The 24,504-nt window shown below is 51.4% G+C and overlaps 1 protein-coding gene and 1 pseudogene across 4 annotated transcripts in view; one reads left to right on the top strand and one right to left on the bottom strand.

Moving 5' to 3' along the window:
* AGAP1 (ArfGAP with GTPase domain, ankyrin repeat and PH domain 1) overlaps positions 1-24,504 on the top strand; it is a 543,380-nt gene that overhangs the window by 138,889 nt on the left and 379,987 nt on the right. The gene's annotated exons all lie outside the window — the stretch shown is intronic.
* On the bottom strand, positions 7,664-8,174 carry LOC137764682 (large ribosomal subunit protein eL21-like; annotated as a pseudogene).

Genomic DNA, 24,504 nt, shown 5'->3' with positions numbered 1-24,504 from the left:
ATTTGTGCATTCCACCCAAGGTCAGCATAGATTTAAAAGCAGACATATATATGCTTTGAAAATTAATTCATGCTGGAATTGAGAACGTGGAATTAATTAGGTGTCCAGAAGCATCCCAGGCTCACCTCACTTTACTTTTGATCCTCATGCCTTTATTTCACCAGTGTTACACTCCCTACCCTCAACTTCCAAAGTGAAAGCGGATGGAGAGAGCAGACCCTGCTGAGTGCTTTTATCTGATCAACTAATAACCAAGTGTTTCTCAAGCCAGGCTGTGTGTGAGCCGCACCCTGAGTGGAGCAGTTACCTTGGAGAGAAGCAGGTGGCTCCCCTGTTGCTCTGTGGGTCGCCTTGGAGCAGAATTCCTTACTTTGTGGGAAGTAATCTAACTTAACCATATATATATATTTTTTTTTTTCCCAGGAAAGTATGATTTATTCATGTTTGAATTTGTTCAGTGGAGATTTCCAGTCTCCTTTTTATCCCCCCAGTGAGACTCTGTCCTGCGTGCTGTGGGCGAACCTCTGTTGGATCAGAGAGGGCAGTGCAGAGGAAGGCAAGGCAATTGGGGCTCTGAGCCTTCCAGTAAGTAACGAGCAGGGCTGCACAGGCTCAATCAGACAAGGGAAGAAAGCGTCTTGTCCGGGAAGGCCGTCCACTGCATGTCCCCTTCCCTGTGAGGACGCAGGAGTCGTCCTTTACTGCCAGACCACAGCCCATTCCCACTGGCCTGGGGGGTAGGTCATCCCTGCTGCTGATGGCTGATGGGGACACCAGGCGGGAGAGAATATTGCTTTCATTTATCCTGGTGCCTTACCACCACTGCGGAGGCTCGGATTTGAACGTGACACACCTTTTTGGCCGGACAGTCCTCATGCACTTGTTCTTAGGGCTACTTTAAAAAAAGAAAGAACTGACTTTTAAGCCTAAAATCTTGCTTTATGCCTAGTGAACAACGCAGTCTGGACATAAGAGCTACAAAGGAAAAGAAGCATTGCATTCCGCTCTGTGCCAGGGGTCTTTAGTTGAAACTGCTGACCATACGCATGGGTTTTGGTTTAATATTGGAGCAAGACACGCCTGGTTTTACATGAATCCAGTAACGTCCATGACAAGGTAGAAACGAGAGTCAAGACTGATCCCAGCCCACACGTGTGCTGTGAATTTTCCTAGTTTCCCCGAGAAGATCGCAGTGAGCCTGAAGGGGGTGGGGGGTGAGACTCGGCTTCCTCCGGAAAAAGCTGAGTTTCTCTCTGTCCTGAGTTTCACCAACTGGTGACTGTTACTCCCGTTGGGGCCTGGGGAGCTTGGGAGCTGAGCTGAGCATGGCAGCACCTTGTTGATGTCGGGCTTGCTTTGAGTTTTTGCTGCGAAAAATGCCTTTTGTAAATCCAAATGGGACTATTAGATATTGAATGCACCCCTTCCTTTAAGAATCGTTGTTTTTGGTTAAACCATGATGCCATCTAGATGATGCCATGAGCTGTGAAGCCCTAACCTCCAGTACCTAAAAATATGACTGTATTTGGAGACAGGGCCTTTAAAGAGGTTATTAAGTTAAAATAAGGGCACTAAGATGGACCCTAATCTATAAGACTGGTGTCCTATATTATAAGAGGAGATTAGGACACAGACAGGCACAGAGGCAAGCCGATGTGGAGACACAGGGAGAAAACACCACCTACAAGCCATGGAGGGGGAACTCAACCCTGCCGACACCTTGACTTTAGACTTTTACCCTCCAGAGCTGCGAGAAAACACGATTTCTGCGGTTTAAACCCCCGAGTCTGTGATACTTTGTGACGGCAGCCCAAGCAGACAAGAGCAGTGATGTTTCAAACGCCATTATGAACGTTAAACTGTTGGTCTTGGTCATCAAGGTCATTAAAACCTTGGTAGCCAATTAATCATTTATGGACATTTTCCTTTACACTTTTAACCCTTTTGGAAAGCATTTCTGCTTCTCTGTGCACACCGTTTTCTGTTAGCAAAATAAATCTCTTCTGTTACTAGAAATGATGAGATTTTGCTTTAGAAATAATGCTGCTAATGTAACCCTTGGAGAAGCTGAGTTGACAAAACCACGGAAGGTCTGGATCCCCTGGGGGATGGGCAGTTTTCCTGATGCCCACGCCGTGGTCCTGATCTAATTGTATCCGGAGTGTGTCTGATGCTAAGAATTTATGGCTTCGTAAGTGAGTACATCCTCTTTAGGGAAGGGAGCACTGCAATTGACAGACTTCCTTGCTGCCTGCTGGGGTCGAGGTCAGGGGTCAGGGGCCGGGACGAGGGGTGAGAGGGCCCTGGGGGCACACAGGGTGGGGGGCAGGGAGCAGGTTTCATGGGGGGCCGGAGGGGGCTCCCCAGGAGGAGGCGGGCTCAGCAGGTAGACTGGGCAGTGGGTTGGTGATTTGGGGCCATTAGGTTTTCCTGGGAGGGTTGCCCTGGAGTCTGGCTGGAGGCTGAAGCCCTCTCAAAGCCGGTACGGGGAAGGGGAGGGAGCCTAGGGCTTTGCTCAGCCCTGAGGGAGGGATTTGGGGATAATCTTCACCCCTGGACTGGTACCTTGTCCCTAGAGATTCAAGTGAAATGGGCGCCTGTTTTACCCCAGGCTGCCTTGAACTCTCAGTTTCCCATCGCAGGGAGCTGGGTGAGGGGTGTGTCGTGTGTGTGTGTGTGTGTGTGTGTGTGCACGCGTGTGTGCGTGCGTGCGTGTGTGTGTGTGTGTGTGTATATCACTTCCTCTGCCTGCCTGCTCCCGAAGTCTGTTACCTCTTCACCCAGCACCACCCGCAGCAAGATGAAGTTCCCTGACCCTCTCCCGCGACGCGCTCTCACCCTGTCTCCCCACCCTCACTTCCAGTGCAGCCTCCCTCTGTGGGCTCGGCCTCACCCCTTGGGTGCAGTCGGTGCTTTGGGGAGGGGGTCGGGCAGGGCACACCTGGAATGAGATCCAGCGCACCTTTTCAACCTCTCTGCGAGTTACTTTCCAAGTCTGTAAAACTAGGGCTAATAACAGTGCCTGCCTCATCGGGGCGTTGGGGGAATAAAATGGATGAACTGTGTCAAAGCATCTGTGAAGGGCCTCTGGCTGAGCCTGGCCGTGGCCTGCCCTCCTCCAGCCTTGGCCTTGGTCACATCGGGAAGAGGGGCCCAGGGCTGCTCTGGCTGAGCCTGAAGGCCCCGTGAGGGGAGGCCGGGGCTGCAGGAGGGTGATGGGGAGCGGGCTCCTTGGGGGTCTGGGCGGAAGTGCTAGAAGGGCTGGCTTGGGGGTGGGCCTGCCCGCCCTGCCTGCCCTGCTGGTGGCCTGGTATCTTCGAAGCCTCAAAGGTTAAACCTCTGGTAGGACGGAGCTGCACACACTAGGCTTCGGTACTGGGACTCTTCGATCGATGTAAAATACCTTTTTACATCTTGTCTGGAAGGGAGCGGGTAAACTGAAAGCGTGTTGCATGCGTGGCTTACAAGGAATGGCCACACCACGGCTCTTCATTCTTGGCCATGAGTGAGACCCGCCCCTGGCCTGGCCGCAGCAAGTGGGCCAGGCCCCTGCACGACAGCCTGGGGGAGGTGGTGTGGGCAGGCTGCAGGCCCAGGTTCATCCCTTTGCTTGATGACAGCCTGTGAACGCTGGCAAGTTCCAGAGGAGTGGTGTGTGCCGGTGGTTTTCGTGGATGGCCATCCCAAGTATTAAATTTCCTTGGGTGTGAACTTGTAATTCCATAGAGCAGTCTTCCTGAGAAAAAGGCCTTTTGCATGAACATTCTGCTGCCTAGGTCACCGTTTTTTGCGCCCAGAGATTTCCAGTGACAGCTGTCGCTTCTCTGGAGATTCTCGGACGGTTTGGGTGCAGCGAGGTGGTATTTGCAGAGTGGCCGTCCCTGTGGGTCCTCCACAGCTCCTGACGGCTTCCCTGAATGTGCCATTTGAAAAGTGAGGAAAACCATTATTTTGAGAACTTCTGAAGTGCCAGGTGCTCAGAGCCTTTGGATCCTTGCATTAACTCCGGGGGAGCTCCCATTAGTAGCCTCCCTTTAAAAAGTTCTAAGTTATTTCAGGTGTTGTATTTCTTCGAGGGTGTTCTAAGCACCTGGCTCAATAGCCTGCGTTTCCTTCTATCTCAGGAAAGGCCCGGTGCTCGGCAGGTAGCCCCTGTATGCTGAATCCCCGCTGACCACCCCCATCCCGGGATGGCTGGGGACCCCTGGGCGAATCCCCACCCGCCTCCTTTTGCATAGTGGGTGTGGCCCAGGCCCGAGGGGTGGGCAGGGAAGGAGCAGCCCTACCAGGGGATCCCTCCAAGGAAGGCCTTCTCGAGGCTCCAGACTGTCTTCCCTGTGACCAGCACTCCCCTCCCTAAAATGAAGCTTCTGCTGGGGGGTACTCCCCACAGGCAGTCAGGCTCTGGGAACTCGCCACCCCCCCCCCCCATCATGTTTGCCTGTTTTCCACCAAGGGAGGGGCACCTTTTCTCAGGGGGCAGCCACCCAAGATCAGCTGCAGCTGAGGCTTTCTGTGGCCAGGGGAAGAAATGAATCACCGTCTTCTCCCGAGTCTTTCCCTAACCGCTGGAGACTTTGTAGATAAACTCAGAGGGGGTTGGGTGGCCGTGCGGTGTAGCGGTGTAAACTGGGGCATCCCAGAGGGGGAGGCGGGGCCAGCAAGTCAGCTGACCTCTGCCATTATCTGTAACATGACCGACCAAGGCACTACCCCTCCCCTCCGGGACTCAGCTTGGATCAGCCACCTGGGTTGATGAAGTGAACCATTAGGCAGCATTTCTTAAGCAGAACGCTGATAAGGGCTGGGGTTTAGAGATAAAGTTGGTGGCCCCATGTCAAGAACCCTGATCTTCTGGGGGAGGTGGTTATGTAAATGGCAAATGGCAGGTCAGAGCAGGGGGATCGATACCCAGAAGGGGTGTGCACAGGTGTGTGTGGTGGGGAGGTCACACACAGACACCTGAGCCCGGGCCCCAGTGATGAGAGGAGTTAGCTGATCCTGCAGCCCCAGCAGGAGGCAGTGGTGAGACTGGGTGGGGAGGTGAGTCAGGACTAGGAAGCAGTTTGATGGGTTACAGGGAAGACTCTTGGGATGCAGACGACACACGTTAGCTCTAAGCACGGGGGCCGGTGCTTCACAGACATCATCGCATTTGGTCATCACATCTGCCCCGTAGTTATCACCTTACTGCGTAAGTGAGACTGGGTGCAGAGACTCAGGGTCACTTCCCCAAAGTCACACGGGGTTTGCATCATTCTGGCCTTGGAGTCCGGCACCCCGGTGGCTGTATTATACTGCAGGGGTGAGTGGGGGCTGTCTGGGGTCTGGGGCACCAGTGCAGGAGTGGGCATTTACCTCTGCAGGTGACATGAGTCTCTGGGGGTCTGAGCGGAATTGTGCCCTAAAAGTCCGATCACAGCAGAAAGGATGGTTGCCCGAGGGTGGGCTAAGCCGGGGCGTGGGGCAGCCAGGTCCGCCTGCTGTGGGAATCCAGTGGAGGACGAAGAGGATGGGGAAATGGAGGGAGGAAGGAGAGTTGGGAGGACGTTGGCAGAGGCCAAGGGCACGCAGATGGAGGAGAGGCTCTTGTTTCTGTTTCTTATTAAATGGGAGATAATTGAGCATTTTCATGGGCTGGCCTGGCCGAAGGAGAGGACACGATTGTGATGGATGGTACAGGGTCCGTTTGCCAACTCTGAGCGGGAGACGTGGGTGTGGTTGTGAGGCTCGAGAGTGAGGCTGCCCTGAACGCTGGCCTGAAGTCTTCCTAAGAGGGCCTGGTGCCCTGGCGTTCTCAGGGAGGGCGGTCAGCCCGGAAAGTTGGAACGGGGAGGGTGGGTGGGAGCCCAGGGCTGCAGGCTGCTGGCACCTAGCCCTTCCTGCTGTGCGAGCATCTGCAGTGGGCCCAGTGCCTCCACGCTTGAGCTTGCACGAGAGCCTCCTGGAGATGCAGAGGGTTGGGTGGGCGCCATGTGCTGCCGGGCCGTGGACACGTGTGAGGAGCGTCGGTCCAGTGGGGTGGAGTTTGGATGGACCCACCTTTGTGGGGAGCGCAGGAGCAGGGGTCTCTGAGGCACCAGTGGCTGGTGTAGACAATGAGACGTCTCTCGACCTTTGCCGGATACAGAAGGATCTGAAGGATTGGGAAGGAGAGGGTTCATTAAAATAACCGCTTTGGTGCAGTTCTGGAAGGAGAGGCTGGCCGGCATGGAGGGCTGTGGGCAGAGAACGGCTGAGGATGGTAGGACAGCGCTGGTTCTGGGTGTGGCTGTGGGAGGAGCCTCTGGAAGCCAGTGAAGGACAGGCCACTGGGGCTGAGGAGGCAGGTGTGTGTGACCAGGTTCTCCCGGCCGCCCTGGCCGCCTCCCTTGGGGTGGAGTGGCTGTGACAGAGGGACAGGAGAAGAGGGACCCAGGGATGGCGCCTGAACCCCAGCTCTGCACATCACTTGTTGCGGGGCCAACTAGTCATGTCTTAGGTGGTTATATGACTTTGTAGTTTAGAGGCTTTTCAGGCTGCCCTAGATCCACCCACAGTGGTGCCCAGAGCTGGCAGGCTAGGCGTCGTGAACCTCCTTTTCCAAATTTGGAAAGTCTTGTGCTGGTTCATTGCCAGGCAGATCACAGAAGTGTTAGCAACACTCCTGGGAGGACAGCGATGACGCTGGAGGGGAGAGTCAGTAAAGATTTTGAGTCCTGTGGATTGTTTGGCCGTGGCTGATTTATTTATCATTCCCCCGCTCGGTCCATCTTTTTTCATGGAAGGTCCTGGGGTTGGTGGTGAGTTTTGAAAGGAGGCAAGCGTAGGACAACATCATAACTAGGTAAAGAAGCTCAGAGCTGCCCTAGTTGTCTGGGCTAGAGACCCAGCCTTGCCTTTCCCCTGCGCCCCCCTGCCCTCCCACCTTCCTCCTCCAGGAACCCCTCACCCCTCGCCCCTACTCCTTGTGCACTGGGTGCTGATGACCAGTGTGTGGCAAGCAGATGAGAAGGCACAGATGTTCTGTTCCATCTTACTGTGTCAGAACTCATCCCGGCGACCCACTCGTCTTCTGTCCCCAGAGCTCTAATGCAAATTGTAACTACCAAGGGGCTGGCTGCTGCCATCAGCCGCCGTGGAGCGTTTATCCTCCGAGTCTGGGGACCACGGAGCTGGTGACACATTGGCTAACGAAGGCAGGAGGCTGGTCACATGTCTCCCACTGCGGATTTGGGGCAGAGGGGGGATTTGGGCTTCGAACAGGCATCTTCACATGCTGTTTTCAGCACTTAGAGAAAAATATATCAAACCTTCAAGTCCCCTGGGCACAGATGAAAGAGTTCCAGATATCTCTGCAGCCAAATCCCACACAGGATGCAGTAGTGATAACTCTTGTTCAAATAGGCTTTTCTTGATGGTGAGCTTTGTAGCAGTGCGGATAATAATTCCCACGGCATTATTTGTGTCCTCGATTCTTAGTTTCACAGAAGTTCTGGATTTTACGAATCTTTGGGGTCATGGATCTGAAGACCAGCCTGGTGAACGTCCAGCTGTTGTCACACACACTTAGGTGGCTGCTCTTTGACAGTTCCTGGTGTTTTGTTTTTACTCCAGAGGCTGTTAGGAGGGTCCGTATCAGACTCTTCCCTGTTTTTTGTTTTGGTTTTTTTTTTACAGTCCAGGTCTTTTATTTTCTTTACACCCATCATGCCATGAATCCATAGGGAATGGGCTCCAACAGTTCAGGCTCCTTTCCATTGGTTCTCACGAAGTGTGCGTCTCTGGCTGGAGCAGGCTGGCGCTTCAGTTGAACCCAAGTACCTTTCTCTTTGGCTCCCTTCTTTTCCTCATCATTTTCCTTCACCCGTTTCAGGAAGCTGTCTCGGCTCTTAGGGTGCTTAGTATGCTCGATATGCACATTAATTCTCTTGGCAAGAATCTTGCCCTTAACTTGTTTGTTTACAGTGATGCCAACAGCATGCTGGGTAATGTTGTAGCCTCTCCCAGTTTTGCCGTGGTAACATTTGTGGAGCATTCCTTTTTGAACAGTGCCCGGTCCCTTGATATCTACAATACCACCTTTCTTGTAGATTCCGCGTGTATGTGGCCAAAGGAACCACTCCATGTTTTCTAAAAGGCCTAGAGACCATGTAGTCGGTGCCCCTCCTCTTTCCCTTTGTGTTGGTCATTTTGGCAAATTACTGGAAGATGGCAGTTCCAGCTGAAAGGCTCTTCCCTGGGTTTTCATTGTCAACGATCGGGCAGATGTTATTGTTAGGGGAATCCCTTCTGGTGGATCCTGCAGAGGAAAATGTTACCAGGTCAGCCCGGCCCCTCGGCCCCTCATGCACTCGAAGGCTGGGAGGGTTAGGTAATCTGTAGGCGTTTCTTGGGTTTTCTCCACACAAATTCCAGAGCTTCTTTGCAGCTGTTCAGGGGACAGGTGCAAAGTTGTGTGTTGCCCTTGATTAAATCCTTCTGACTCATCAGCTGAACTGCCACAGAGAGCTGGAGGCCGGAAAAGGGGAGCATCCTTGCGGGGAGCCCCGGCTGCAGCCCAGCGCCCGGCATCGCAAGGGTGACATTAGGTGGGAGCTGCTCTGGTTGTCACTCCATGGGGTGTTGGCATTTGTTTCCATAAAGTGACAGGGAGTAGGCTTGGCTTTCATTCTATCAGCATCTTAAGTCACTTTTGCCTGACACTTAGCAAGGAAGACCACGAAGATGTTTCTGACACACTCCTGTATTTGGGAGTGAGAATCTATTCATAACTGACAAGGGGCATACTTCTGAAATCCAGACTGCTCCTCCCTGGTCTGCTTAAGTGGCTCTGAGGTTTCCTAGGGGCTCCTGTTGCAGCTGTGTGAAGGGCCCTCTCCTCTGCTCTTCCCCTTTGGCCTCAGGCAGGTGGCTTCCCGTGGACTCAGCTGCTGTATCTGTGAAATGGGTCAAATTAAAATCTCTTCCAGCTCTAGCTTGCTGTAATTTAAACAGCAGTTCCCATTTGCAAAGGATGGAGTGATGTCACCCTGAGCTAGTGCAGGAGCGGACCGTGTGACAAAGTACCTCCAACCCTTGGTCTGTGGCCCGTCAGGCCTGCGCACAAGTCCCTGCAGGGGCTCGTGGCGGGAGCTGAGATCCCACATGCCCTTAGGTGCTCTGTCCACACCTGGGCAGTGCTGGAAGGCACCCCTGGGTCCAAGCCTCCAAGCATCTTGCTTAGGACATTTTCTGATTAAAAGTAATACAACATTGCTTTGGATTTTAAATAATTAAGGTAGGCCAAACTTCAGTTTTTTCCTTTCCAGCGTTTTAATCACATCCATGATACTTATTCATTTAAACTAATTGTAACTGATGACATGTCTGTCACAGAATAAGGACCAGTAGTGGCCTCCTCTGGAACTCCTGCTATTCTCCGTATTTTGGGAAGGATTACAGAACATCATTGCTTCTCTTTTTATAGAGATTGTCTAGAGCTTTTCATTACTACAAACAGAGGCAGGCAGGACTGGCTGAAATAATAAAATGGTAAAATGAAAAGCTGAGAAGACGGGAACCCCTAGTCCCCTTTTCACGTGGGTGTGTCTCGCCTGTGCCTTTGGACCCGTCCGAGGCATTTTGCCTTCAGGAGACGTTTGCCAGTATCTGCCAATGGGGGGAGGGGTGCCCCTAGCATCTAGTGGGCAGAGGCCAGCGTGCTGCTAACTGAACATCCTACGATGCACAGACGGCGCCCCTACCAAGAATGGCCCAGCCCAGAATGCCCAGAGCGCTGCACTGGACACACCCCGCTCTGGATGAAGGCCAGATACCGCTTCCCTTTCGGAAACCTTTTTTTTTTTTGCGTGTTTCAGGTAGAAATAATAATCTTCTGCCTTCCTCTTCCCCGCCTTCTTCTTATCACATGTAACACTTTCTTCTGGTTGGTGGTTATTTGTGACACTTGTCAACCCCCGCTGTCAGAGGTCCACCGACTGTCAGGGTGTGTGTTCCTGATTCACCTTCGACATGAAATCGTCTGCAAGTCAAGTGTGAGCGCCCAAGCTGCTGCCCCGTGCAGGTGTGGTGCCGACCGCCAGCATCTTGTAGCGATCACCTGTCACCTGGAATCCGCAGGAGGGTCTCCCAGAGAAACCTCTGCTGGCAGGATACTGAGCTGGACTTGAGCTACCGCTGGGGGTGGGTGCGTGGGTCTCCGGCCCCTCCTCTGCCCCGGCCCACCCGTAGGGGCACCCAGCTGGCTTCCATGGGGACAAAACTGCCTGATTCTCAGATCTGAGGATGCCTTCGGACGGGCAGTGGATTGAGAAAACCCTTTCTTCTAAGGTCACACCAAGCTCAGTTATGACCAGTAGTCGCTGACCTGGTTTCCTCACTCTCAAGCCTGGAGTGTGGCTGTCTTGCCTGTTGAGGCTGCACCTTGGGGCTTCCTGTTAAAATGGAAGCGTGTGGAGCACAGGCGCTACCTTGGGATGTCTGTGCATCTGTACACGTCACACGGTCCCGTCGTTAGGCTGGCAGTGACTGCATTGCTGTCGGTCCTTGAGCAAGAATGCCGGTAAGATGTAGGTGCTCAGAGGCCCCCCTGTGGTCTTTCTTCTGCTGAATGCCCTTGCCCCAGGGACTGAGCACGTGCCTTGTCCTTCTGTGACTCAAGGGCCTCTCACTTGAGTTCCACTTGAACCTGCAGTTTATAAAATGAGGGAAAATGGGGCCTCTAATGAGTTCAGCCCAGGCAGGGTGATTGCAGAAGCTGAGCATCAGGGTAGATCTTAGATCAGAAACCCTTCCTCCTGCAAGGATCTGACTCGAGTCTTCTGCCAAAAGGTAAAACATGAAATTGTTAGGAAAACATACATGTCTGTCTTTGCTTCCTATTTGTATCTGTCAGTCAACCTGCTGCCAGAAAAGAGGCTGTCACGTGCCCCGTGACAGGGGGAGGGATCCTTTGATGGCTCCTGGGGTGGGCGTGCAGAGGCCAGGGCACGGTCCACGGGTTGCAGGTTTCTGTTGCCCACAGATGTGGTTCTGCCAGGATCCTGTAAATGTGATGACTGGCTGGCAAGTTCTGTTAGTTGGAAAGTCAGCTTGCGGAACAGATGGCTCTGCTGACTACCAGGGGTTTCCTTTAAACAAGGCTGATCAGCTCTAGGAAAGCTTGCAAAATAGTATTTTCATGCAGGATGTTTAATTTATAGGCAGCTAGAAATGGCCCAGGACAGGAAAGTCGTGGGAGGGTGGCCAAAGGATCTCATAAACTTGGGACGGGGGGAGGGAAGCCACCTGCCGAGGTGATGAATGGGGGTGTAGGTAGGGCTGGCCCCTCTCCTGGACCCCCATGTGGTCCTTCCCTTTCTGACATTGGCATCTCTGCAGTGCCAAGGCTTTGCCTGCTTGCCTGCCGGCTGCTCGGTTTTGATGTGGCAGTGAGATCGACTACAGTCTTCCGTTCTTTTTTTTTTTTTAAAGCCAAAATGGTGATACAGATATACTCCATGGCATGGAAAAATTCAAGAAGTAATGGTCTAGCAGGGCTGCTTTAAAAAGCAACAGGAAGATAAAGCGGTCATGCCCACCTGAACACATATAGTATGATTATTTTTATTTTTCAAAGGCAGGTCTGGCTGTGAGAAAGGATTTCGATTTTGGAGGGGCAGGTTCTGTCTGAGCCTCTCTCTGTCTTCTTTGCATTGGAAGAGCCCATGTATCCAGGGCAGTAGGGAGAGGCCATTCTCCCAGGTTTTTCAGTGCAGACGATCAGGCCTCACACGGAATCGTTACGATTGGTATGGAAAATGGGTGCTACTTGTGAGGCAGAAAGCACTGAAAGATAGTGAACAACACCGGCTATAGCAGAAAGAGGTCTCCTCGTTCAGTGTCATCTAAGATTCCAAGTTATCTAAGGTGGATAGAATGGAATCTTCTACTCTGCAGCCTGCATCCTTGGGCGGCAAAGTGCAAAACCCGGGCTGGATTCCAGACAACCGCGGAGTGATTGGAAGGACCCTAATAGTTCAATATTTGAGTTCTAAAGAAATGCGGTTTCCCCGCCTTGGGCTCTGTGAATGCCCAAGATAACAAGATATACTTTATATCTTATGGGGCAGCTGATTTCATATTAAAATTCATCTCAATGTTTGGAAGTTGCCATGGTCTCAAACACTAGTGAGAATGGATGCCAGGCTAAGTTAGAGCCTTGGATTCTGGTCCTAACAGAGATCCTGGCCTCTCTGCATTGCTGAATTTCAGTTTCTCTGCTTATAGACCTGGTGGACCTTTAAGTCTCGACAGCTGTAAAATTGGAGGCTTTTGCTGTCTCTTTGGGAGCTCGTCCATCAGACCATGCTGGGCACTGCCCTGTACCACCCTTTCATTCTCCTCTCTGTCTTTGTATGTTACATCACTTGGCCTTGCGAACTGCAGCGTCTTTCACAGGTTTGTGAATTCTCGGAGGACAGAGAGACTCTACCTTCTCACTGCAGAGTGCCACAGTAGATGCTCAATATATATATTTGATGAATAAATGAACAAATGGAAAAATGAATAAGTGAAAACTTGCTGAGATGTTGAGATATCATTTGTGTTCAGTTAGTGTCAAATGCAGTAATAGTCTCAAATTTGTTTCTCTGACGTCCACAAAGCAGAACGCTGACAAAAGAAATGATGTTGAAGCATGGAAATGGGCACAGGCAGTGTGACCCCAAGTTTAGCTCTCAGCCATGAGCTGCGTAGCCTTGGGGAAAGCACACACCCTCTCTGAGCCTTCACATTCCCCTAACCTATGGGTTCTAGAAACCTCATTCTGATAGATGATTATTGCCTGGCTCTAGCTCTAGAAGTTGGTGATCTGTGTGTCTTATACAAAGGGGGCTTTTTATTGAAACTCAAAAGGTAAGACTGATCTGTCCTGGGGTCCCTATCTTTGCAGTGAGGACATGTGAGAGACACATTCCTGAATCCTTTAGTGCCAAGAGCAGGTGGATGGAGCTTGTGAGCCTGTGACAGTGGCAATTTTGTGTCCAGGTAGAGCCACTGAGGGTGGTCAAATGTGTTTTAAAGTACTTAAAAAAAAATCCTTATTTTTTAGAGTAGTTTTTGGTTCATAGCAATATTGAAAAGGTACAGAGAATTCCCACATCCCCCCGCCCCCGCCCCAGCCCCCAGTACATACAGAGCATCCCAGACCATCAACATACCCCGCCAGAGTGGTATGTTTGTTACAACTGATGAACCTACACTGACACGTCATCCTCACCCGAAGTCCATCGTTTGCATTAGGGTTCACTTTTAGTGCTGCACATTCTATAGGTTTGGAGAAATGTGTAATGACACGTATCCATCATTATTATATCATACAGGGTATTTTCACTGCCCTAAAAATCCTCTATGCCATAAAGTATGTTTTTAAAAAAAAACTCAACCAACTTTTGGTTTATTTCATCAAATCCAAATATTTCATTTCACTCTGAGGTAAAATCCAGATTTCCTAGGTTATAACCTCCTTTGTAAGAGACCTCACGATTCATCTTCATATACTTTTCAGTCCATAAACACAACAGTTGCCCCATAATTACTTGTTAAGAGATTAAAGAAGGGAAATCAGCACTTGCGAACAGCTGTCTAATCCCAGAGTCACACCTGGCCTGGCCTCGAGCACTTTTCTTAGAAACAGCCTCTCAGCAGTCTTTGGCATTTCCAGGCCTAGAGAAGGCTGTGTAAAAGCATCCGGTTTGATGAGTGGACGTTGTCTTTACCACATTTTCCTTCTGAAGCTTTTAAACAGAGAGATCTATGTTCAGGACAGCATGAAGAACTTATGTGTTGATCAAGTACGTGTGAATATAGTGCTGCATCAGATGATGTGAAGAACCAGTATCTACAGAGCCAAGAGGTAGCTGGTGGGAAGATGATGGGAGAAAAATCAACACTAAATATTAATGGTAAAGGGACTTCCCTGGTGGTCCAGCGGCCAAGATTCTGCACTCCCAGTGCAGGGGGTCCGGCTTCGATCCCTGGTTGGGGAACTAGATCCCACATGCCGCATCTAAAAGATCCTGCGTGCTGCAACTAAGACCTAGTGCAGCCAAAGTAAATAAATAAATATTTAAAATCAACCTGTTGATTAAAAAACAATACTAATGGTAAATATTTAGCACTTACACAGAATGCCTGCCCATAGCCTCAGCTAATTCAGCCCTCACAAGAATGCTCAGAGTTTAGGTACTGGGTTTTTGTTTTTGTATTTCTTTTCCATCCCCCCTTGACAGGTGTAAAAACTGAGCCCTCTAGGAAGGAAATGAACAAGCAGGGCTGGGACAGGCAGCCTTCTTTGCTTTCTTCTGCTCTTAGCCACTGTATTCTCTGGCCTGTTCTCCAAGACAGCAAATGCCTGCCTGTCAGGAGTTTTTCCCCACCCGTTGGGAAAATACTCCAAAATATTATTCTAGGAGTGAAACTGCACGGTCCTTCACTTGGAGGGCACTGGTGTGAACCGCACCCCCATCGCCGGATGCTGCCTTCCTGGGCCCTTCTTTGTTCTCTCCTTCCTGGGGGTGCACTTGCTCCTCTGTACAGTTAGGGCAACAAGTACCTAAGATACGTTGATTTTGAAAACAAGCCTTTTGAGTCGCTCCTTCAAAGCTCCTTGGTTAGGAGAGGTTCTTCCTATAAACCCTCAGCAGGTGAGAGATGGTCCATATTCTGTTTGCTTTTGCAAGCCAAGCCCCGGAGTGTCGGTTCAGGCGGGCGCTCGCTCCTTCCCCCGCCCCGTCCCCCGTCCCCCCCCCCCCAGCCAATGCCCCGGAGGCTCCGGTCCGCGCGGCGGCGGCGATCCACCCCGGCGCTTAGGCCTGGCCGCCGAGCCGCGCGCCCGCCGCCGCCGCCGCCGCCGCGCTCCCGGGACTCGGCTGCCGGGCTGGGCGCGCGGCCCGCGGTCCGTGCCCGTCTGCCCCTGCCCGCCCCGCCCCGCTCCGGCGCGCATTTCCATTTTAAACCGCCGCCCGCCAGCCCCTCGCCCGCGGCCGGCGCAGCTGCCCGCGTGTCCCGAGCCCACGGAGTGGAGGAGGCTGCGGAGCCGCCGAACTGTGCAGAAAAGGCCCGAGAATGAGAGCGGGCCCCGCGCCGTAGACAATGAAGCCGCGGGCGCCGCCGCCCACCCCGGGCCTTGCGCGCCGCGACCGCACCTGCCGGCGAGACAGTCCCCACGCCTGACCGCCCGCCCGGCCCCGCCGGCCCATGGCTCGGCGCCCCGGGCCCGGACCCCCGCACTCGGGCCGCGCGGCGCACGGGCCGGCGGGCGCCAGGGGCGCCGTTCCCGCAGCCTGAGCGCGGCCCTCGCGGTGAGCGGGGGGCGTGGACCCTGTTCGGGCTCGCCCGCCCTCCGCGGCGACCGCCCCGACCGTGCGGCCCGGCCCGCGGCGCGCTGGATGCGGCGGAGCCCCGGCGGGCGGCGCGGCGGCCGCGGTCCCGGGAGACATGTACCTGCTGGACGACAGCGGCGAACCCGCGTCTCCGCCCGCGGACGCGATGCCGCGCGGGACGCCTCCCAGGAAGACCGTCTACCGCATCTCCGTGACCATGGTCAGGAAGGAGCAGCTGGGCGTGCCGGGCCCCGGCGGCCCCGACCCGCGCCCGGCTCGGAGGCCCCGGCCCGCGCGCTCCCCGGACGCGCCCTGGCGGCTAGTGGAGGAGGCGGAGGAGGTGGCGTGCGCTGAGGACCCCGAGGGCCGCCGGCCTCGCGGCTGGGACTTCCGCACCTTCCGCACCCGCAGCACTGGGCAGCTGGAGCTCGGGCGGCTCCGGCCGTGCGCACGCGGCCCGGAGCCCGCGGCCCTGGCCGGCAACCCCCCGGCAGTGGAGGAGGGACCCGGCTCGCCCGCTCCCGGCAGTCCCGACGTGGAGGGGGCTCGAGCCGCGCCTTTGCGGCGGAGCCTCAGCTTCAGGCACTGGAGCGGGCCCGAGGCGCCGCGGGGCCAGGCCCTGGGCCGCGGGAGGCGCCACAGCAGCTCCGGGAGCCTGGCCTGGGCTCCGGGCGGCGAGGCCGTTGCCGACCCCGAGGCCGCCCTGGAGCCCGCGGCCTCCGGGCAGCCCGCCTCGGAGAAGCGCAACACTCTGGACGTGGGCGAGGTGCTCAGCAAGAACGACGCGCTCTCGGACCTGGAGCGCTGGGAGCGCAGCAAGAGCAAGAACCGCACGCTGGACAACAGCGACCTGCAGCGGCTGGAGCGCGCGCGGGCGGCGGCCGCGGGCTCCGGCGCGGCGTTGGAGCACCGGCTGCTGCGCTTCTTCAGCGGCATCTTCGCGCGCAGGGACGGCGCGACCGGCGGCGGTCCCTCCCCGCGGAGCGGCGCCTCGCGGCCGCGCGGCTACTTCAGCAGCCTGCGGCGGGCCCCGGCCGACGCGCACTCGTCCAGCGCCGAGAGCATCGACGGGTCCCCGCGCAGAGGTGGGCAGCGCGGCCGGGCAGGGGAGGGCAGTGGTGGGCACCGGCCGGGGGCCCCGCAGCGGCCTGCCTGGCAGAACACGCCGGGACTTGGGAACGGCTAAGGGACCTGCCCTCCCAGGTCACCAGCCGGCGAGTGGCCGTGCTGGAAGTGAACTCCGGTACTGCGGTTTTTCCCCAGTCACACTGCAGCTCTGGAAGTTCTTGACTGCCCCTGCTCCCAGCTGCGTGTGCTGGTGCCTTTCAGGGACTGTCGCTTTAGCCACTGGGAGCCCGTCTAGGGAGACATCACCTTGCCAAGCGGTGCCTTTCTCCCGCAGATGCTGGCGCAGCCAGTTCTCCATCAGCGGGCCCGTGAGCTCGTGCTGCCCCGCGCGCTTGCCGGCTGGGATACCTGTGGGCTGCAGCAGGGAGCTGGGGCTTGGCCCCGGAAGCTACCACGCAGGTGCTGCGTGGCCAGGAGAGGCGGTGTTCATCTTGGTTAATTTCTACCTCCGCCCCCAAGCCTGGTCTCCCTGTAGGCACTACCATCTCTTGAGTGCTGCGATGTGGCCTCGCTGCTTTGGCAGCTCTCACCCTTTGGTAGAGAGGGTTCACTTCAGTGGTCAGAGATGGGTCTCTGCCCACAGCCTCCCTGCCAAGTGGCATCATATGGTGAGAGATCGTCTGGGCCGGGACTCTTGTTTCCTAGGAACGTATTACAGCACACGGGCAGGGAAAACCACCGCCCGGCAGCTGATCCTGAGATCTCAGTTCTCTACTCTCTGCTCAGTTCTCTGGACCTCCAACAGGGAACGTTCTGGAGGCAGATGTGGTGACATTCTCTTGCAAGAATCAGCTGACCTTCTGGTAGTTGTTTGGGGGTCAGAATCTTCCAGAAACAGCAAAACTCTCTACGTGCTGCCTGGACATCGCCCTAAAGAGGCTGGGGGTGGGGGTTTAGGCTACATTGTTGCGCCCTTCTCATGGGGAGGGGTGTGAGGGGGATGCCTAAGAATATTGTCCCCCGTGCACTTCACCACGGAAAAATCATTAGTAACATCCTTTCTGCTAATTACCAGAACCCTGCTTCTGATAGAGATGGAGATAGTTGAAGCACTGCAATGTGGGCTTTTCATCAGAGCTTTTCACCTGCTAACCCCCTAGCCCCGGAGAGCGTATTCTTCCCTAGTGGGCTTCACAGGTGAGCTGACTGCCGAGGGCGTATATTAAAACCAGACAATGCAAAGAAACCACTGCCTTCATTGAAGTTACTTTTAAGGTAAACTGAAGACAGATGATGTCATGTTCTAATACGCTCCCTTTGAGCCTCAGGATATGATGGAAAATATTTGAAACCAAGCAGTCAGATGTGCAAGTAGTGTTAAAATCTGAATTTTTTGATTAGCGAGGTTGTATAGCATCAAGTTACCTGTTGTCCGGCTTGCATTAGTTTAACTTGCTGCACACATCTTTTGTTTTAACCTGCCTTGGAATACTGTAGAAAACACCGTGTTTGACTCCAATTATTATCTCAACCACTTCCCACGTGCCCTTAAAATATTAAAAAATGATGTGAGTTGTTTTGTTGAGACACTTGGTTTGTATGGAGCTACCGCTGCCATCAGTTGTGTTTGGTGGAAGTTCAGATATGCAGGCAGCCCGTTCTTCCTCTAATGGCAGGCTTGCATCTTTGTTGTCAGGGGCTTTGTAGAAAATAGTCATTAGCTGCCTGGGTCCCAGGCAGGTACACCTCAGGGGGAGGGGGAGGGGGACCTCAGGGGGAGGAGGAGGGAGCCGGCCCAGACAGCACTTAAAATGTGTTTCATTGTGGTGGCTATTGATACAAGTTAAAAGCTTTGGGGTTTGGGTGTTTCCTTTCCTGTCAAATGGATTGATAGTAGATTTGAAATAGTAAAGGTGTGAAGTGTATGGAAATTTTCCCTTCTAGGGCAGTACAAGACAAAAACGATAGTAATAATTAAAATAACGCTTGGTTGCTTTGTCCCTGTGGCCATTCCTTTTCAGGGTGGAATTACTTTCATCTGAGAATAACAGCATTGTGGGTTGTGCAGAAAAACCAAATGTTAGCGAACTAGGTTACAGCACACACAGTTGGAACTCTAGGGCCTTACTTCAAAGTTCTAGGTACTCACAAAACTACCTCCTTCACCTGCCTTTGGCTAAAATACCTGAAATGTCAGCGTTCTCAGGATTTTTGTAAGGCCTGTATCTATTACAAGTAAAAGGTGCACCCCACAGCTTTTGGGTCTTCTCATTTTTATCATACTTTTATATATTTGCTTCCTGTGACAGATTATGCAAATTTTAGGTGCTATTTAAATGAAGTTTTGAATTTAGGGTAGAATTCTCTCAGGTAACATTCAGATGCAATGGAACCCAGGCTCAATCTCCCTGTGAACGTCCATAGCGCGAAGGTTCCCAGAGCCTTAAACCATGGGGCCAGGTAGATTTGCAGGGCTTAAGAAAATTCGGATTTTAGGAAGGTAAAGTGGTGTGTGTGACAGAACACTGGCCGTGAAGTCGGGCAACACCCTGTAATCAGACACTAGCAAAATGCAGCAAAGCCGGAGATATTCACACTCGGTATGATAAATGTGCTTTGCCACCAAGAGGCTGCTAAACATTTGTGAACAAAGCTTCCATTTTCAGACCTGTTTAGATTTCAGAGTTACAGGTAAGCCGTTGCAGACCTGTAATGTGATATATATATATATATATTGGGAGGAGCAGTCACTAGTTTTAAATCTCAGCCACTTTGTATGAAAATTTGACATCCTTTCAAGTATAAAGGACCTTAGAGGAGATTTGTCATCAGGCAAATTTTCCTCTTGTTACACTCTTTCAGCTGTTAAAAGTTTGAATTGACTATAGGAAAATAACTTCAAAAGACTACCGAATTAATTATTATTAATTACTTGGCCTCTTAGAGTTAATTTGCTTAGGCAAGGTACCTTTGCAAGATGGTTAGAGTCTTATTTTAAGGATGCACACAGGCTCACACATCACATAGCTGTGGTTTTCTTATAATCTTAATTCAAGGCATTGGGATGAAAGAATGAAAAGCTCCTGTTGTTGGATGGTTCTCTCGTACTTCTTAATCCCTATTGGTCTGTTGAGGCTCTTCCTCTTTCTCCCCCCACCGTGATGTGTAACCGTCGCCTCCCAGGTTCCAGGGTGGCTGCTGTCAGCTTTGTGTAACTATCAATATTAGGGAGCCCTAGAACATTTCAGAGAGGCCTTATGTCACATCAAGGGCAGTTTCCTGTTATCTGATACGCGTGTATTAGGGCAGAGTCTGTTGACACAACTATCATGTAATACAGCGAAAGATCACATCATAAATGATTTATTACACTGTAGGGTGTCACTCTCTGGCGAGGGCCCTCTGCATCCCGGCCAGCCTGCTGACGGATGGAACCAGCTGCCGGCATCCTTGGAACCAGATGCCGGCAGTGCCAGTCTAGGGCTGCACGTGTTTTCAGGGTGTTCTATTGCTGTCTGGGAGGATTGATTACAGCAATAAATTCATTGATAGCCCAGACTGAGGTTAGCTCTTTAAATTACTAATTTACAGCTGATTTTTGACAGCACATTTTGATGAGTGGCTTTGTTCTTTAATTTTTGATTCCGTTGCTTTGTATCACTCAATTTGTGTAGGATGATAGACTGTTTTATAGTTAAAAAAAAAAAACCAAAACTTTCAGTAAGAGGGGAAGCAACAGTGAAATGAAATGACTGAAATAACTTGATGCATTTTTATTTTTGAACTTGATTTGTTGCTGAGAAAGACATACAGGGTTTTAAAGAAAGGATATAACTGCAGGTTTTTCATTTGAGACATTTTGAACCAATTACATACTCAGTGTTTTGAAATTCACTTGTGTATGTTGTTTTTTTGTTTTGTTTTTGTTGTTTAATAAATGACTCTAGGTAGCAATTTAGGAAAATCCGCATCGTTTTAGTCATAAGGTTGAATTGTTTTCCTGGAGACGGAGCAGCCCACTTGGGGTACAGACAGAGCTGCGCTGGTCAGCCAGGTACCCTCGAAGCAGGCACTGGAGGCTTAGGCTGTGTCTTGCCACATTTATTTTCTTGAGTTGGAGCCCACGTTTCAGCATAGTCACCTATTAGCATCTTTCGTGATCTGGGCTTGGCTGGGCTTGGAATATCCTGCCTCCAAAGGGATGTTCAAAAGTACATCTGCTAAAGAAATCCTCCAGTTTTAACATAGGTTCACTGCAGCCCTCTGGTCGGTTATACAATTAAGTACTTTTGTTTGGAAGTATAAGACCCAACTGTAAAGCACTGGTACCACTTTTTGTATTTTCAGTCTTTTTGTTGTTCTATTGCATTAACAAACATTGGAGTTTCTGTGGTGTAATCTGCAGTGGAGCAGAGAGCTAGGGCTTACTAGGGCACAGTTCCTGACTTCCAAGGTCGGTAGCCTGTTGGGGGAGATGGAGAGGTTCCCGTGAATCACAACTTCATGGGATACTTAGGGGAAGGTATGACTATTTCTCCATCGGAGCACTAATCCTAATGTGTAACAGTAACCTTGTTTGCCAGTTCTAATAGTCAATGAGTCCCTCCTGGGCGTCCTATTCCTCTTCCTCTTGTAGAATTAAGAGCACTGTGCTTGGCACATAGACTTGTAATAGGTGTTTGTGGGAGGAACTGAGATGACTGGGGGGGGGACACAAAAAGGGGAGCAAATGTCCTTGAAGAGGGGAAGGAGTGAATGAAGGCCTCACAGAGAGATAAAATGATTTGGGTCTTGCAGGATCAGTAGGAGTTTACCAGGTAGAAAAGAGGAGATTCTCCACCAGCAAGTTGGTTGGGATTTCTATAGTTAACTCCTGAAAGAATCATTCGTGTTCACCAGATCTATATGACTAATGCCACTGTCAGCCATTAAAAAGGATGTTATGGTTTTCAGGAGGTTTTTTTTTTTTTTCTTTTCTTTTTTTGGCATGAGGTTTTTGTTTATGATGGGAAATTGCCTTTAGGCTATTGTTATTCTTTTCTGTAATTATTTGAAAAATTATATTTATTTAAAATGCTGACAATGAGTAAAATAATGCAAAAGAAAAGGTTTTTTATTAGGGCAACGATTGAGATAAAGTATGTACAGCTGCAAACTGCAGTTATATCCCCAGGTGATGAACAGAATTGGTATTAAGGTCAACAGATTAGCAAAAAGAAGGGCGATTATTGTCTTTGCATCATTTTGAGAGAAAGTACCATCTGCCCACCATCGTTTTGGTCTAGGTTTTGTTCAGCTCAGGTTAGAGTCCAGTGTGGTGTGGTGATGATATTTACTTGTTTGTAGGTTACAGCCTTAGGCATTCTGTTTCTCATACATTTCCATTGATGTAGGCATTCACATTTGTTAGTGTTCTTTTCTCCTGTTCATTTACTTAAGACAAACCTGTAGATGCTCCCGTAATTTAAAAAATCTTAGCACACATCTATTCATTTGGCTGGTTTTAATTCAAAGATGCATCTTGACCCTTTGTTTTCTCATAATCTCTTGTTAATTTCATTTTCACGTTGGTTTTCAATTCTAACATCACTCATGGATCTGAAGATTCAGAAAGCTTACAAAGAAATAAGCTTCATAGGTTGGAGGATGGGAATCTCTGTTCCCTCCTTCAGTACCAGGGCGTACCAGCCAGAGGCTTGGGAAAGGGTCATTTGGCTTCTCCTTATCTAACAAAGATAATTTGAAGAGGCACACTTCACTTGGTGGGAGTGAAAGGGAAAAAGAGGGTTACTTTCTAATATTGTCCTTTGTTGAGAATAGTTACGAAGCACTGGGTCTGTTTCAGGTGTGATCATCAGGTGCAAGGTTTTGCCTGACTTAGCGTGCCCTTCATTTGGTCGACACTTAGGACCACTCCCTTTATTCCGAGGGCTGCCTTTGGGTACCAGTGGAATACAGATTCATGTGTGCGTGGACATTCATGTTTGAGATGCTTGTCAAAGGGCATCTGTGTTCCCTCTGGCCCCTGTGCCTGTCATCGCGACGACTTCTTTCAGCTATGCTGCTGACCATCAGACACTTGAGAATTGACCCGGTAAACAATGCCACCAGGCTCTCTGATGCAGCTCCTGCCCTCCCTCGTTCTCACACAGACCAGAATTACTCAGATGCCACTCCTTCAGTTGATGGGGGTGGGGACGGGACGGCGCTTGTTGATCCATCTTGTACCTTCCTGCTCCAATTAGCAAGGGCTCTAAAACAATGGAAAAACCAGTTGGTCTGTGAGCTATGTGTAACAAGATTTGGGACTTAGGGACGCACACCTGTAACTTGCTTTCCTGCAACTTAAGCCCCGCTCCCTTAGATCCTGGCCCAGTCACTGGTGGAGGGGTGGACCCAGCAAGGCAGGCTGTCTCCGTGGTGCCCACCGCTCATCCATAGCTCCCGGATACCTGAATATCTTATTCTTCTGGTTATTTTACTTGCCAGACTAGAATGCCAACCTTCTGAGAATCTGATCTCTCTTGCATTTAACAGAAGACGCCTAATCTACTTGCCTGATCTGGCTCCTGGAAGACTCTGGAAGCCAAGTTCATTTGAAGACACTTGGGGAATTTTAATTTGGAAGGGAAGCCTGGGAGTGTGGAGACTTGTCTCCCGGTTTTTGAGACGCAGCCATAAGAAGGACGCAGTAGTCAGCACTGACGAGTGCAATGCGTTAGGACCAGGTTGACTCAGAACTAGGCAGGCACTGCTCACCTGAAGGGTGGGCTGCTTCCCTGTGTGAAGTGTTCCCGGTCACAGGAGGCTGTCAAGCCCAGGCTAGTCAGGGAATGTTGGAAGGGGTGCCGTGTTCGTTGTCTGGGGCTTAGAATTGGTGGTCTTCAAGTCCCGTATTAGTTTTTAAGGTCAAGAGTCCTTTCAGGATCTAGGATTTTGATGATTTTTGTACCTGGTCTCTCAGGAAGCAGCTTTCTCCCAAAGTTACAGAAAGAGAGGTGTATTTGTCTGTAATTTCCTTGTACTGATCTCCTACCTGCTCCCCGGCTCCCCCCGGCCCCCCCCCAAACCTGGCTGTACCTGTGACTGCTGCTTTATTCAGCTGGCTAACCTGAGACTTAGGGGAAGTGATCTGTCCCATCCCCCCTGCCCCGTGGCCACTCCGCAGCTGCCACCACAGCTTGTGCTTCCTGGGCTCGTGTCGGGCCATCAAGCCCCTCATGGTACTGAAGCCGTTTGTCCTTCTGCCTTCAAGGTGGTGGGTGATGTCCCGGCGTGATCTCAGTCTGATTCTCTCGCAGCCTGCGCTGCTTTCTCTTAGCGTTCTTGCCTTGAAAACTGATTTCAGGTGTGTGAGTAAGTCGATGATGGTGGCAGGAAGGAATGTTCTGTTTATCGTGGGAGACTTTTTTAAGTTGCCATGTGGAGAAGGCGCGGCGTCCAGAGTCAGTGGAATAGGTTTGATTTTGGCCGCAAACTTGGGCTCAAGGTGCCCAGAGAAGTCATTTCACTGCCCTGAGCCCCATCTGTCTCATTATTTAAGTAGGTGTTTAGAATCCCGGTGGCTGATTCTCAGGAAGGCCAGAATGAATAGCTTTGCTTTAGAATGATTGCCTATAGTATGTTTTACAAAAGACCCAAAGATAGAACATATGAAATACGTGGATATGCTTGGATATACGGTTGCTCTCACGTGTAAGCTGGCCCAGGTGGGGCAAATGCATTTCCAAAGCCACAAGTATGAATTAACCTTGTATTTTGTTTTCACTACTTCACCCCGTATTTTCTAATGATCTCCCAGTTAATTACTTCTTTTTGAATTGTCAGTTTATAAGTGGGAGAGCAGAGTGGTCCTTTTTTTTTTTTTTTTTTTCCCCTCTTGATCCTGTAACCAGCAGAGTTAACTCCGTTAGTAGCATGTGGATTCATTTCATTCCTGATCCGAGCCAAATATGTGTTTATTTCCGAGTGCTGCGCCCTCAACCTGCCTTTCGTGATCCCTGCTTGTGCTTTCCTCCTGGAGGGTGCGTTGCCTGAAAACCAGAGTCGTCTGCATCCCTAGAAGAAGCCGTCTTCCTATTTTATTGAACAG

Source organism: Eschrichtius robustus, chromosome 5 (assembly GCF_028021215.1).
Source record: "Eschrichtius robustus isolate mEscRob2 chromosome 5, mEscRob2.pri, whole genome shotgun sequence".
Classification (NCBI taxonomy): Eukaryota; Metazoa; Chordata; class Mammalia; order Artiodactyla; family Eschrichtiidae; genus Eschrichtius; species Eschrichtius robustus.
Note: the sequence above shows the minus strand (reverse complement) of the source record. Positions and strands in the feature narration are given on the sequence as shown.